The 15,043-nt window shown below is 44.3% G+C and overlaps 1 protein-coding gene across 2 annotated transcripts in view; it reads right to left on the bottom strand.

The window, feature by feature from the left end:
* Scaf8 (SR-related CTD associated factor 8) overlaps positions 1–15,043 on the bottom strand; it is a 210,777-nt gene that overhangs the window by 26,402 nt on the left and 169,332 nt on the right. For both annotated transcript variants that reach the window (XR_005976766.1, XR_005976767.1), the window contains exon 22: positions 6,238–6,324. The gene's annotated coding sequence lies outside the window, so the exon portion shown is untranslated. The remainder of the gene's footprint in view (positions 1–6,237; positions 6,325–15,043) is intronic.

Here is a 15,043-nt window from a genome sequence, read left to right as displayed (position 1 = left end):
AGACAAGTCCTCTTGCAGCAGAGATCATAAACTAAGCTTACGGTCCTCACCTGTCCATTTTGCAAAGAAGATGTGTTTCAGCTAGTGTGTGTGTCTCTGTGTGTGTGTGTATCTCTGTATGTGTGTGTATACATGTGTTGTGGTGCTAAGGATCAAACTCAGGGCCTTGCATATGCTAGGCAAGAGCCACTCACAGCTACAAAGCTCATCACCAATTCCATTAAGGCAGCCCTAGACGTTGCCCATCCAGTGATGGTTTGGTGCCTAGAGATGCCCCTGGGAGACTGGAAGGAGTACATTGAAGACCCGGGGCCAGAAAGTGATGGTTTGGTGCCTAGAGATGCCCCGGGGAGATCTGGAAGGGAGCTGAGCTCTTCATTTCGGTCCTCTCTCTTCCAGTTCAGACGTCAGTGCTGCTGTTGGGTTTTCAAAGAGCGAAGCTGCAGGTCTTTGACCCTTTCAGTGTTTCAAAGTCACCCATTCCTGAATGTTCAGCATCTTGAGGTGTTGGTACCACCCTGACTCTGCCACCAGTAAGTAGGTGCATTGATTGGTCATTAATAAGTGCCTAGCGCTTACTCCAGGAATTTGTTATCTTAGTGATGTACCTCCATTCCTGTTCTGAGCTAACGCTACTAAGTATCAACATTGACTTAAGGTTACCCAAGCTGTCAACCAAAGTACAACTTCAACAAAAGACCAATTCCTCTACTAAGTTTTGAAAAGAATGTACTACCCATTGCTAGGAAATGCCAGCATCAGGAAGCTGGACTTGAGCGGAACTTTGCAGTGTTCGTCTGCTTGCCACGAACACGCGAAGTCCCTGCAGCCAGCAGTCATCTGGTAAGTCAGGCAGCACTTGAGATTCTGTGACCTCCATGCCTGTCTCTGCCCAAACAGCCACCGAGAAGGCTCGTGTGGCCTTGTGGTTATGCCAGCCTTCAGAGGGACTGAAGAGGCCCTGGCACAGAAGCGACAGGGAGAAATGGGTCCAAAGTCTGGGTCCCTGTCCCCAGAGAAGGCTGTGAATGGAGGGGAAGCCTGAGCACATCCTCGTGGGGATCATAATCCAACTGTAAAGATAAGAGCCCCCGTGAGTGTGCCATGCTGCTCAGTGGGAGGCGGCTGTGTGCCAAAAGAGGGATGGCCCTGCCTGAGGACAGCCTCAAGGTGTGGGAATGACTGGGGAAAAAAGCAGCACAGCAGGCAATGAGGAGACGCGTGAGAGGGGGAAGCTTGGAGCAGAGGTCATGCTGGGATTGCAGTGGCCTGTAGGTCACGTGGGAGGCAGACCTGTCGCCAGCTAGACACCCAGAGCACCAAAAGTTCCTGAAGAAGAGAGGAAAAGAAAACACTGCTTTCTGAAAACAAACACAGGAACCATGCTAGATGGGGAAAGAGAAGCAGAGGTCGGCTGGGGGCAGGGCCCCAGGACCATGGTCAGCATCTTGGCCCCTGGGTTCAGTGGTGGTGCGTACCTTCCCAGGCCTGCTCCACTAGGATCTGGAAAGATGATATTTCTAGATCCTTTTTTATTTTAAAACTCACCTTTGTGGGTTTCTACCTCATGTAGTTTAAATGAACTTTACTAATGTAACAGGAAGTGCACATGACATGTAAGCAATTTAAAACAGAAGTGTTCAAGTTGGACACGTTGACTCACGTCCATGACCCCAAATATGCTAAGAAGGTTGCTGCAAGTTCACGGCCGGCCAGAGTTACACGGTGAGGCCTGGGACAGCCCTGTGCTCCACACTTACAAATACAAGTCCACGTGTTTACTCTCTAGACTTCCACAGTGGAAACCATGAGGCTGGCTCTGATAATGGGGCAATAAAACAGCCACTGCGAGAGCCCTGGCCTCTCAGCAGGCCTGGGAAAATGGTTTATCCTGGATCCTCTGGCAGCTGCTGATATAATGAGGAAGTAATAGAAGGAGCCATCCGGGAAGGAAGTCTGAACACTTTGCAATTCTCTTTCTAATCCAAACACAACAAAATCTCCTCAATGCTAGACTGTGGGCACAGGCTGTGAAATTCCACACAAACTGAACCTCCTGATGTGAGAACTTTCACAGTGAATTTATCTGTGGAGCGTAGCACAGGAAATCAGAGCACTTTGCAAGAGAAGGGGAAATCAATGCTGAAATCAGTTTTCTTTCTTTCTTTTTTTTTTTCCTTTTCTTTTGTTCTGGTGCTTGGAGCAGAACCTAGGGTTTGGGGCATGCTGGGAAACACCTATACAACCAGCCAGCTGATGTGTTTTTAAAAAAAAAAAGCCATTCCCAACTGAGATGGGACTTCAGCAGGATGGGATGGGCAGAAGCAGGCTGCAGACCTGTAGAAGAAGAGATGAAGTGGCTGCCCACAGAGTACCCTCGGAAGGTGGCAAGGGCAACGGTGAGAAGGAGCAAGATTTGGGGAGTAAAGATGCCTGTAATCCCACAGAGTTCTCAAAGCTTCATTCAAAAAACAGAAACACCCTCCCTTTTCTCCAGGAGATCAATCCACAGGGTAGACACTTCAAAAACAATCCAGACTTCTGGATAGGTGGACCTTTTACCTCCAAAGTACCTCAGAGCTTGAAGAAAGCAGTCAACCGGGGTAATGCCAGCTACCATGGAGCACACAGAGTGAGATGGGGTGGGAGGAGGGGCTGGGCTTGAGCACTGAGTATTTCTGGAATTCCTGGGTCTGGTCTCAATGCTATAGTTATCTCTTTTTGCAGGATGGCCACACTCAGGCATGCTACTCCCACTATCTGCATGAATGAGTTGCACACAGAGAAACCTCTGGGTCCTCTAGGCACAGAGTGACCACGCAGAAGGGGCACTGACAGTACTGGGAATGGACATACTCTGGGACCGTCATGACCATGTCTGGCTGCATCTGCATGCTTGTTGATGGACGCTGGTCAAGGGAGTGAGGACCACAGACTAATATGTCTTGACTCAGAGGAGATGGAACCATAGAGACAGGTGAGTCATGTATCTGTCCACTCTGGAGAAAGGTGGGATCGCTGCCACCATAGCCACACAGTGTGGGTATTGCAAAGGTACAGGGCTGGGGACCTTAAAGGAATTTATACTACAGCAATGGTTTGGGGGGGGACAGTGAGCTTACAAGGGGCGTGACGTCTTCCTGGCCTGACGTCTTTGTACAACAGAGAACACCTGCAGATCCCTAGAGTATCATAGAACATTACACTTGCACCCCCTTCCTTCACAGTAGATAAACTCCAAAAAGACTCCCAGAAGCTACAAATCATTGTTGAAAGTTGTGTGGCGCCGGTTCTCGGAGAAAAGTGTGCGGTTTTGAGCCACTTCCCTGTGGCAAACTCTAATAACTGAAAGCACATAGTAACACATAGCACAGATGTATATTACCATGACCCTGACCCAGATCTCAGAGCTCACACCCAACTCTCTACATGTCCCAAACCCTGACTGTCCGCATCTTTACCACCCCATTTCAAAATGAAGACAGTAGCCCGGGAAGAGATGATGCCCAAGACCACACTCACTAAAGCACAGAACCAGGATCTGAATCTACAAAGTGAAGCTCCGAGGCCTGTACCCTTGTCACTGCAATGTTAAATCTTAGACACAAGGAGAGATCCAGACCTGGAGACACAGATCTTTGATCCTAGTCACTCAGGCTAAAAGCAGAAGGACTGCAAGCTCAACAGCAATCTATTTAATGAGACCCTATCTCAATATAAAGAAGTAGAAAGAGGGGGCTGGAGAGATGGCTCAGTGGTTAAGAGCATTGCCTGCTCTTCCAAAGGTCCTGAGTTCAATTCCCAGCAACCACATGGTGGCTCACAACCATCTGTAAAGAGGTCTGGTGCCCTCTTCTGGCCTGCAGACATACACACAGACAGAATATTGTATACTTAATAAATAAATAAATATTAAAAAAAAAAAAAAAAAAGAAGTAGAAAGAAATCTGGGCAGGGGTGGCTCATGGGAGGCTGAGGCAGGCAGATCTCAGTGAGTTTGAGGCCAACCTGGTCTACAAAAGTGAGTTCCAGGACAGCTAGGGTTGTTTTACACAGAGAAATCCTGTCTCAAAAAAAGAAAAGAAAGCCGGGCGGTGGTGGCGCACGCCTTTAATCCCAGCACTCGGGAGGCAGAGGCAGGCGGATCTCTGTGAGTTCGAGACCAGCCTGGTCTACAGAGCGAGTTCCAGGACAGGCTCCAAAGCCACAGAGAAACCCTGTCTCGAAAAACCAAAAAAAAAAAAAAAAAAAAAAAAGAAAAGAAAATGAAAGGAAAAGAAAGGAAAGGATGGAAGGGAGGGAGGGAGGGAGGGAAAGAAAGAAAGAAAATAGAAAAGAGAAAGAAAGAAAGAAAGAAAGAAAGAAAGAAAAAAAAAAAAAGAAAGAAAGAAAGAAAGAAAGAAAGAAAGAGAAGGCTGGGGAAGAACTTATGATAGAGCCCTTGCTTAGCATGTGAGACCCTAGGCTCAATCTCCAGCATTTTGGGGGGAGGGGCAGGGAGAGTAAAGCAGAAAGGAAACTGTGCTGAGGACAGTGCCTGGTGCAGCCCTTGGGGAGAAGGCAAAACCACATGTACACTGTGGTGAATGACAGGCCACTGAACCACACACAGCTACGGCAATGAGCCTCAGAAAGGCAGGCATGAGTGGGGAGCCTTGCAAAGTAGATGGTGAAGGAGGGAGAAGCACATGCTAGACAGAAAGGATAGCAAGGGCACGGCTGGATGATGGGTTCAAGGGAAAGGAAGGGGTGGCATGTGAAGAGGCTACAAGGGCCTTGAAAACCAGGACACTGGCTTTGATCCTACAGGATTTGAGGGGCCTTTAGGGTACCATTAGGATGTGGCATGATGGTACATGAGAGTGACGAAGGTCCTTTAGGAGGGTAATTTGATGAACTGACACACCACAGTAAACAGCCGGTCATCATCTCTGTAGTGGGGATGTGACAACTTTTCCACTGCACAGAAGATGGGTCCTTTTGTTTTATTTTATAGACAAGGTCTCAGACAGTGCAGGCTGGCTTTGAACCTCCTATGTAGCAGAGGAGAACCTTGAACTCTTGCCTTTAGCTCCCCAGTGCTGGGATCAGAGGTAGGAATCAACATGACTCTTGATGCAGTACTGGGGACTGAACTCAGGCCTTCATGTATGCTTGTTAAACACTCTATCAACTGAGCTACACTCCCAGTCCCTGGAAGGGGAAGGTAGGAAGAAGTCCTTTCAGAAATGTGCTCACAGAGTTTGGCCTTTCAAGTTGAACCTTTTTGCCACCTCGTTTAATTTTCCATTAGAATCTTGAGGCCCAATACTGAGGTCCTCCAGGCTGTGGGTCTGGGGGCAACAAACTGCAGAGGTAGCCTTTCCACCCTGAGCCTTTTCCTCTTACATGTCAACTTCAAAGCCAGAGGGGGTTAGGAGGTGTGGTAATTTGAATGTAATTGGCCCCCATAAGCTTATAGGGAGTGGCAATATTAGGAGGTGTGGCTTTGTTGGAGTAGGTGTGGCCTTGTTGGAGGAAGTGTGTCACTCCACAAAGCGGAGGTGGGCTTTGACGTCTCATATATGCTCAAGCCATGCCCAGAGTCTCAGACCACTTCCTATTGCCTATGGGATCACGAGGTAGTTCCTTCTCTACTCTCAGCTCCTTCTTCAGCACCATGCCTGCCTGAATGCCACCATGTCCCACCATGATAGTAATGGACTAAACCTCTGAAATGCCTTCCTTTATAAGAGTTGCCAGAGTCATGGTGTCTCTTCACAGCAATAGAAACCCTAAGACAGTAGGTATTATGCTTTATATGTAAAAATGTGCCCCCGAAGCTCACCTATTTGAACACTTGGTCCCCAGCTGGTAGTACTGTTTGGGGAGGTGGGATCAGGCTGGAGGAAGTAGATCACTACTGGTCAGCTTTGAGGGTGATAGCCTTACTTAAGGTCTATCTGCTTCTGCTTCCTATTCTGACAAGAGGGAGGCTGAGGAACCCTGCGGCACACTAACACATCCATGGCACCATCTGCCACCATGCCTTTCCCATCACTGTGGACCATCCCCTCAAACCATGAGCCAAGAGAAACCTTTCTTCCCTTAAGTTCATATGTGAGACATTTGGTCACAGGGGTAAGAAAGAGAATCATACAGTGGGCCTGATGCAAGTGTGACTCTTGCCCCAGCCTCAGGCCAGCCTGCTCACTAAGGACTCCTAAAGACATAGAGACAAACGAAGTCAATACTGACCTCCAGCTGTAGCCAGGCTACTCAAGATGAACAACTTCACATCCTCCTAGAAGCTTAGATGCTCTGCAACTTCTCGATCATTCTGTCCTGAAAGAAAACAACAAAGAGGCTCATTGAATTACTAATAGTGAACTATCTCCACTCATGTAGCATCAAATGAAACACTGGCAGGTCATGGGCAAGGTGGAGTAGAAATGAGAAGGAAAGTCTGTGATGATACATGCAGAAGTTCACTGGTTGAGGCTTCTCTTACTTTGAAAACAACCAGCCCTCTTCTTCGCTGGTACATTGTCAATGAGAGCATCATGTATCCTTTCTACACAGTGGTGGTGAGAAATGGTTACAGTGTATCCTTCCTATATAGTCGTAGTGAGAAATGGTTACAGTGTATCCTTCCTACACAGTGGTGGTGAGAAATGGTTACAGTGTATCCTTCCTATATAGTCATAGTGAGAAATGGTTACAGTGTATCCTTCCTACACAGTGGTGTTGAGAAATGGTTACAGTGTATCCTTCCTATATAGTCGTAGTGAGAAATGGGTTACAGTGTATCCTTCCTACACAGTGGTGGTGAGAAATGGTTACAGTGTATCCTTCCTATATAGTCGTAGTGAGAAATGGTTACAGTGTATCCTTCCTACACAGTGGTGGTGAGAAATGGTTACAGTGTATCCTTCCTACACAATGGTGATAAGAAATGGTTATGAAAAGCCAAGGTTGACAATGGGAAGTTGATTGCCCCTCTGTAGCTGAGAAAGCCATTTTGGGGATGGTTTCTCTTTGTTGCTTATGTTCTGGGGAATGTAAAATGAAGGACACTCAAGTTTGTACTTGAGAGTTCAGAATTTTGTACAGAATACCTTTGTATAGCAGAAGGGACCAGATGCAGTCTGTCACCTACAGCCTAGCAGTCAGTTTCCAGTCAAGTCTGAAGTTCAGTAACCAGGGTACTTCCTGTGAAATGGTAATTAACCTAGCCTGAAACTGTAGCTTTACAAGGGCTTTTGATCTAGAAAATTCCTGAGTTTCACATTGGTTTAAAATTTACTTTATAATCTCTCTAAATATGGAAGTAATTTTCTAATAATAAGCCCAAGTCTCTGCATTTCATAGAAAAATGAGCCCTTTAGGGTTTAATAAAAAGGTCCCCAGGACAGTTCCATATTTTCAGACAGAAGTTGACTTTTCCCCCAGAGAGCAATTTGCTTCCTGCCACCTTGGAAAATCTTAGTCCTTGAGCTGGTTAGGACCTTGAACTAGAGGAGTCCAAACCTCTCATCACATTTAAAAGCACTGTGTTATGAAGCCAGTCAATTAGAGATCTGGCTGGAGGACACCAGATCAAATGGATGGCAATGAGCATCTGTTGGCACCAGGATCCAGACTCTCTGCTTCAAACAGGTGACCTCACAAGCAGCTCTCAGTCTCCTATGAAGTACACACAGCATGTCTCCATTTTACAAATAAGATCACAAAACATCAGGGAGGCTGTGCTCTTTGGCTCAGCGCTTGGATCTGAGCAAGGCTGACAAGGCAGGGGCCAAGTGGGTGCTAGGTACACAAAGGGGTGATTAGCACATTTTCTGACTGCAGAGAGTGCACAATGTAGTGTGGGTGGGGAGGGGAATTAGGTGTCTTAAATAGAACTCTACTGTTCAAACTCCAGCTTCTGACACATTAGAAGGACACGTTACTTTCTAAAATGGGTCTCTCTCTCTCTCTTTTTTTTTTCTCCTTCTTCCCTTTCCCTCAGTACTGTAGACTGAACCTAGAGCACTGTACATGCAAGACAGGAATTCTAACACTGAACTATTGTCCCAGCCCTATTTTTACTTTTCATTTTGAGACAGTGTCTCAATAAATTGCCCAGGGTAGCCTTGAACAAATCCTATAACCCAAGGTGGGCTTGGAACTTGAAATCTTCCTGCCTCAGCTTCCCCATTAAGCAGCTGAGATTTAGGCCTTCTCCAGATTGCAATGCCATGATACTGTTAGGTCAGTACTTCAGAGGCCAAGACAGGAAGATCCCAAGTTTCAGGCACAATAGCAAAACCTTTGCCGGAAAAAAGGGTACATATATACATATGTATATATGTATGTACGCATGCATGCATGCATGTACGGATAAATAAAGTAAAACCAAAATAGACAGATTAGAAAACAGCATAAATTAACTGACAGTAGGAAAATTCACAGGGATGTGTATCGCTGTCATTTGTGAGCCTGAGATTTTCTCTACAGTAGAAAATCCATTCATAGGTTATGCTGACAAAAAGGCATGAGGGCTGCTGAGTTCAGAACAAAGTGACCACTGGTTTGTTTTTTTTTTTTCAAGGTTCATGTGAAATGGTAAGTGCAGAGTAGCCAGTGTCTGCTGGGGCAGAACCAGCACAGAGATCCAGAACAAGCTAGCTACAACCTGTTCCTCACCAAGGATGAGGTGCTTGGGGTTAAGAAGATCTCTCAATACACTTCAGGGGTAGGACAGTGTTCAGGCTAATTCTATATCAACTGGACACAAGCTAGAGTCATCAGAGGGGAAGGATCCTCAACTGAGAAAATGCCTCTATAACATCAGGCTGTGTTAAAAGATAAACAACATTGTAAAAGTTTTTCTTTTTCTTCTCCTTCCCAAATTGCTTTTGGTTATGATGTTTCATCATAGCAATAGATAAGTTTAATTAGGACAGACAGGAAAATAATAGAACAAGAAAAAAAAGGGGTTCCCCCTTTCCTTCAACCCGAGACTAAAGGATGGGTACCTATGAAGCCATGGGAAAACTCCATGACACCAGCTCTGTACTTATGGCAGAACCCTATGCCTAATTGTTAGAAATGAAGATGTTCTCGGACAGCGAACTCCATGAATACAGGAGCAGATCCAGAACAGGGTCATTTGTGGAAGCAGGACCGGGTCAGCTACCCAGATCAGAGCAGTCCTGAGATGTGAGCTACACAGGAACAAGACTGAACCAGCTATGTAGGCCCGAGTGGGCCTGAGAAAGCAAGCTCCACAGAGCGGGAGCAGATCTAGTCCAGGGATATTTGCAGACCAGGACTGAGCCAGCAACCTGGGCCAGAGCAGACATGAGACAGCAAACTCCACAGGAACAGGTACAGGGGAGCAGCTGCTGAGTGAGTGAGCCAGAGCCAGAGACCACTGCGAGTCTAGATGTGAATCTGGGACCTTCAAGGGAATAGACCTAAGCCAGGACCCCTGTGGGTCTGGGCATGAGTCTAGGACCTCTGAGGAACTAGGACTGAGCCAGGAACTCTGCAGGTCTTGGCATGATTCTGGGGTTTCAGCTCAGAATTCTATAAGAGTTTCAAAGAAGAACTAATACCAATACTCCTCAAATTATTCCACACAATAGAAACAGAGAAAACTTTGCCAAACTCTTTTTATGAGGCTATAATTACCCTGATACCCAAACCACAGAAAGACAATACTAAGAAAGAGAATTATAGACCAATCTCACTCATGAACATTGATGCAAAATTACTAAATAAAATACTAGCAAATCAAATACAAGAACACATCAGAACCATTATCCACCATGACCAAGTCGGCTTCATCTCACAGATGCAAGGATGGTTCAACATACGAAAATCTGTCGATGTAATCCACCATATAAACAAGCTAAAAAAATAAAAATCACATGATCATCTCATTTAGATGCCAAAAAAGCATTTGACAAAACACAACATCCCTTCATGATAAAGGTCTTGGAGAAAGCAGGGAAACAAGGAACATACCTAAACATAATTAGGGCAATATACAGCAAGCAAACAGCCAACATCAAACTAAATGGAGAGAAACTCCCAGCGATTCCACTGAAATCAGGAACAAGACAAGGTTGTCCACTCTTTCCATGTCTACTCAATATAGTTCTTGAGGTCCTAGCTAGAGCAGTAAGACACCAAAGGGTGATCAAGGGGATACAAATGGGAAAAGAAGAAGTCAAACTCTCACTGTTTGCTGATGATATGATAGTTTACATAAGTGATCCCAAAAAGTCTACCAAGGAAGTTTTACAACTCATAAACACTTTCAGTAATATAGCGATACAATATTAACTCAAAAAAATCAGTAGCCCTCCTGTTCACAGATGATAAAAGGGCTGGGGAAGAAAACAGAGAATCAGCACCCTTCACAATAGCCACAAATAGCATAAAATATCTTGGAATAACTCTGACCAAACAAGTGGAAGACTTGTATAAAAAAACTTTAAATCTTCGAAGAAAGAAATTGAAGAAGACACCAGAAAATGGAAAGACCTCCCATGCTCTTGGGTAGGCAGAATTAACATAGTAAAAATGGCTATATTACCAAAAGCAATATACAGATTCAACGCACTGCCCATCAAAATCCCAGCAAAATTCTTCAAAGACCTCAAAAGAATGGTACTCAACTTCATTTGAAAAGCGAAAAATCCAGAATAACCAAAACAATCTTGTACAATAAAAGAACTTTTGGAGGCATCACAATCCCTGACTTCAAACTCTACTATAGAGCTACAGTACTGAAAACAGCCTGGTATTGGCATAAGAACAGACAGGAGGATCAATGCAACCAAATAGAAGACCCGAATATCAATCCACACATCTTCGAACACCTGATCTTGGATAAAGAAGCAAAAAAATATCAAATGGAAAAAAGAAAGCATATTTAACAAGTGGTGCTGGCATAACTGGATATTAGCATATAGAAGAATGAAAATAGACCTACCATGCGCAAAACTCAAGTCCAAATGGATCAAAGACCTCAACATAAAGTCAGCCACACTGAACCTCATAGAAGAGAAAGTGGAAAGTGCACTTGAATGCATTGGCACAGGAGACCACTTCCTAAATAGACACTGAAAGAAACAATTAATAAATGGGACCTCCTGAAACTGAAAAGCAAAGGATATGGTCAACAAGACAAAATAATAGCCTTCAGATTGGGAAAAGATCTTCACTAACCCCACATCAGGCAGAGGTATGATCTCCAAAATATGCAAAGAACTCAAGAAATTGGCCATCAAAAGAACACATAATCCAATAAAAAAATGGAGTACAGACCTAAACAGAGAACTCTCAACAGAGGAATCTAAATTGGCTAAAAAAACATTTAAGGAAATGTTCAACATCCTTAGTCATCCGAGAAATGCAAATCAAAAGAACTCTGAGATTTCACCTTACATCTGTAAGAATGGCCAAGATCAAAAACACTGGTGATAACTTATACTGGAGAGCATTGCTGGTGGGAATGCAAGCTGGTACAGCCCCTTTGGATGTCAGTATGGTGATTTCTCAGAAAATTAGGAAACAACCTTCATCAAGACCCAGTAACACTACTTTTGGGTATATATCCAAAGGATGCTCAATCGTGCCACAAGGACATGTGCTCAACTATGTTTACAGCAGCTTTGTTTGTCATAGCCAGAACCTAGAAACAACCTAACTGCCCCTCGATTGAAGAATGGATTACGAAAATGTGGTACATTTATACAACGGAATACTACACAGCAGAAAAAAATAACAACATCTTAAATTTTACAGGAAAATGGATGGAGCTAGAAAACATCATTTTGAGTGAGGTTATCCAGACACAGAAAGACAATTATCACATGTACTCACTCATAAGTGGTTTTTAAACATAAAGTAAAGAACAACCAGCCTACAAATCACAATCCCAGAGAACTCAGACAATAAGGACCCTAAGAGACACATACATAGATCTAATCTACATGGGAAGTAGAAAAAGACAAGATCTCCTGAGTAAATTGGGAGCATGGGGACCTTGAGAGAGGGTTGAAGGGGAGGGAGATGCAGGGAGGGAAGCAGAGAAAAATGTAGAGCTTAATAAAAAAATCACTTTAAAAAAAGAAAAAAGAACTGAAGATGCAGCCAGAAGCTCAACCAAGCTCTGGCTGGGTAGGGAATGGATCTTCCTGGCTCACTATCACCCAACAGTAGGAAAGCATGGAGAACAGGAAGCCAGGAGGCAGTGGGCCCAACTCCAGCTCAGCCTTCAGTGACCTTCATTCAAAAAGACAGTGTCCCTAGGGATGGCATGGTATTGGGATATGTGATAGCCTTTTTCATTAAAACAATACTAAATATTCTGTTTTTTTTTTTTAAACTTCCTTCAGACATGTTTTGGCTACTGTGTTTACAAGCTGTGGGTTTGTGGCAACCCACTCAGGTTTGTGACTACAGACTCATGGCTAGAGAGACAAGGTCCACTTAGAGAACGGCTTTGTGCCACCACAGTGTGCTTCCCTCTGGTGAAGGGTGTACAATGGTAAGGCAAGGGGCAGTCAACTCCTTGTGCTATTTTGGTGACTAAAGAATTGCGTGTTTACCTATTAAGCAATGACATAAGATGAGGCCAAAATTAATTATCTTATCCACTACTGAACTGACATTTTACTAGGCGATTGTGTGGCAATCATGACAAGAACTAAGTACCACACAAAATAAGTAGTTCCAGAGACAAGAAATAAGAATGTTGACATTCTACCCAGCATTTGTGATACAACTACATGTCACAGGGTTATAGGCAAGTCCCTCACTCTAGGTCATCACTAACAAGGGGACGCTAGCCAATACCTAAAGCAGAAGAAACGAGGTATGATTTTTGTTTTAATTCTATTAAGCAGCAAATTAAGGAGCCAGGCAGATGGCTCAACGGGACCTGGGTTCAGTTCCCAGCAGCCATACCAGGCAGCTCACAACCAGCTGACACTCTGGCTGCACTGCTCTTCCAGAGGACCCGAGTTCAATTCCCAGCACCCACATCATACAGCTAACAATTGCCCTCACCCTCCAACTCAAGGGAGATCTGATACCTCTGACCTCGACTATCACCAGCACTCATGTGCACATACCTGCCAACACATACAAATAATTCAAAATAAACAGAAGTATTAAAGAGAAAAGTCAATTTAATAAAAAACAGAAAAGGGTTACTCTGTCCTTTTTATGAACCAAAAGGAGTCTAAGTCTAAGCCACCATTTTAAGGATTACTATGTATTATTATATATTAATAAATTATGGAAAAATTTGAAAGCATTGGTTCCCATGAAAGATGAAACTACACTTGATTTTTTTCAGTATGTAATTTTTCAAACAACTTTAGTTTTTATTAATTCATTCACCTATTAACTTATAGTCTCATTATATTGCACAGACTAGCCTCAACCCTGCAACTCCTGCCTTAGCCTCCAAAGTGCTGGGACTATTGGTCTCCACATCTAGACCACACTATCACTATTTTTAGACCGAAGAGTCTGGTTTGGCTTATAGGTTCAGGGGCAATACAGCAGAGATTTACATATACAATTGTCCTCCAGAGCTAAAGGACACGTGGACTTGGGTTAGTCCATTGGTCCTGTTATCTTCATCTTAATGGAGAAGAAACACAAGAAGCGGGGTTAATGATCGCCCAGATCGCAGAACAGGTGACTCCAAAACCTAAACTTGCTCCTGAGCCTACGGGTGGGGTTGATATTTCTGCTGTTTCTGCTAGAGTTACAGGCTGTTTTCTATTCTTTATAAGAAGATAACATGGAAGAGGATTTTATTATAACCATGTTTATTATAACCATGCATGTCACAAAATCAAAGGTCTCACAGGGTGGAAAGTCTTTCCTGAAAGTCAGCAAGCATCACCCTTCACTGTTAGTCTCGACTCTAAAGAAATTCATCTGTCCCTTTAAAGTATGTTTAGGTCTCACTGTTTTGCTTAGGAGTAGGTTATACACTCTTTGTTTGCATGTGTTTAAGTCTCAAAGGTGGGGCTGGAGAGAAGGCTCAGCCATTAGGAGCACTGGCTGCTCTTGCAGAGGACCTGGTTCAGTTCCCAGCACGCATGTGGCAGCTCACAACCACCTAAAACGCCAGTCCCAGAAGAGCTGACTTGCTCCTCTGGCCTCCACAGGTACAGTATGCTCATGGTACACAGACATACACACAGGAAAGAAAACACCCATACGTATAAGACATAAATAAATAAATAAATCTTGTTTGAGAATCTCAAGATTGTAGGTGGCACAAGTGACATAGGAACTAAAAAAATAATAAAATTGCATTGAGTTTTCAAAAGTGAGTCTATTGGTTGGTAGGATTCAGCTTAACTGCTTCTTAGTCTTACCTAAAAGTTGTTCAGCAGACAAAGTGTGTGAAGACATTTACAGTAATAACATGGACTGAAAAGATGAACTGTGTGTTCTTAGTTCTTTATCTTGGTGCTGAGGACGCAGTCGCACATACTGGGTGCTTACTTGAGGGCTTAGCTGTACCCTCAGCCCCATTAGATATTTTTGCAATGGGTTAGAATAAGCTTTTCCAGGCAGCACAGCACAGTGGGGGTGCTAAGACCCCTAAGAGGAAAACAGGGAACTGGGGACCACAGGAAGAGAGAGACTGGACTGTTGAAGCACAGAGGGGGTGGTGCGGGAATGGGGGCTGGGTGCCTGCTTCTGGGACAGGAGAGTACACGGTTTCCTGGTTGGCTTGAATGGCGTTCACCTATAATAAGGCATTACATCATGCACTTGCTGCGGCTTTCTGGAGTTGCGGGTTTTCCCCTTGAACTCCAGGGATTTACAGGAAGAGATCATTGGTTTGAAATAAGGAACCAACAATATGGAGATGAATTGCTTGGTATTTCCAGGCCTGGTAGGACAAGCAAAATTAAATTAGCTCTTTTCCCTCGTCTGGCAGGAGAGAGGCTGTGTGGTGAGGGGTGTGGTCACTATCTGTGAGCTGTCACCCTAGCAGGAGCGGCTCCTCCCCTTTCAGCAGGTGTTCCCAAGG

The sequence above is a fragment of the Microtus oregoni genome, unplaced genomic scaffold (assembly GCF_018167655.1).
Source record: "Microtus oregoni isolate MIOR12 unplaced genomic scaffold, Mior012 000033F_ref0000390, whole genome shotgun sequence".
NCBI classification, from domain to species: domain Eukaryota; kingdom Metazoa; phylum Chordata; class Mammalia; order Rodentia; family Cricetidae; genus Microtus; species Microtus oregoni.
Note: the sequence above shows the minus strand (reverse complement) of the source record. Positions and strands in the feature narration are given on the sequence as shown.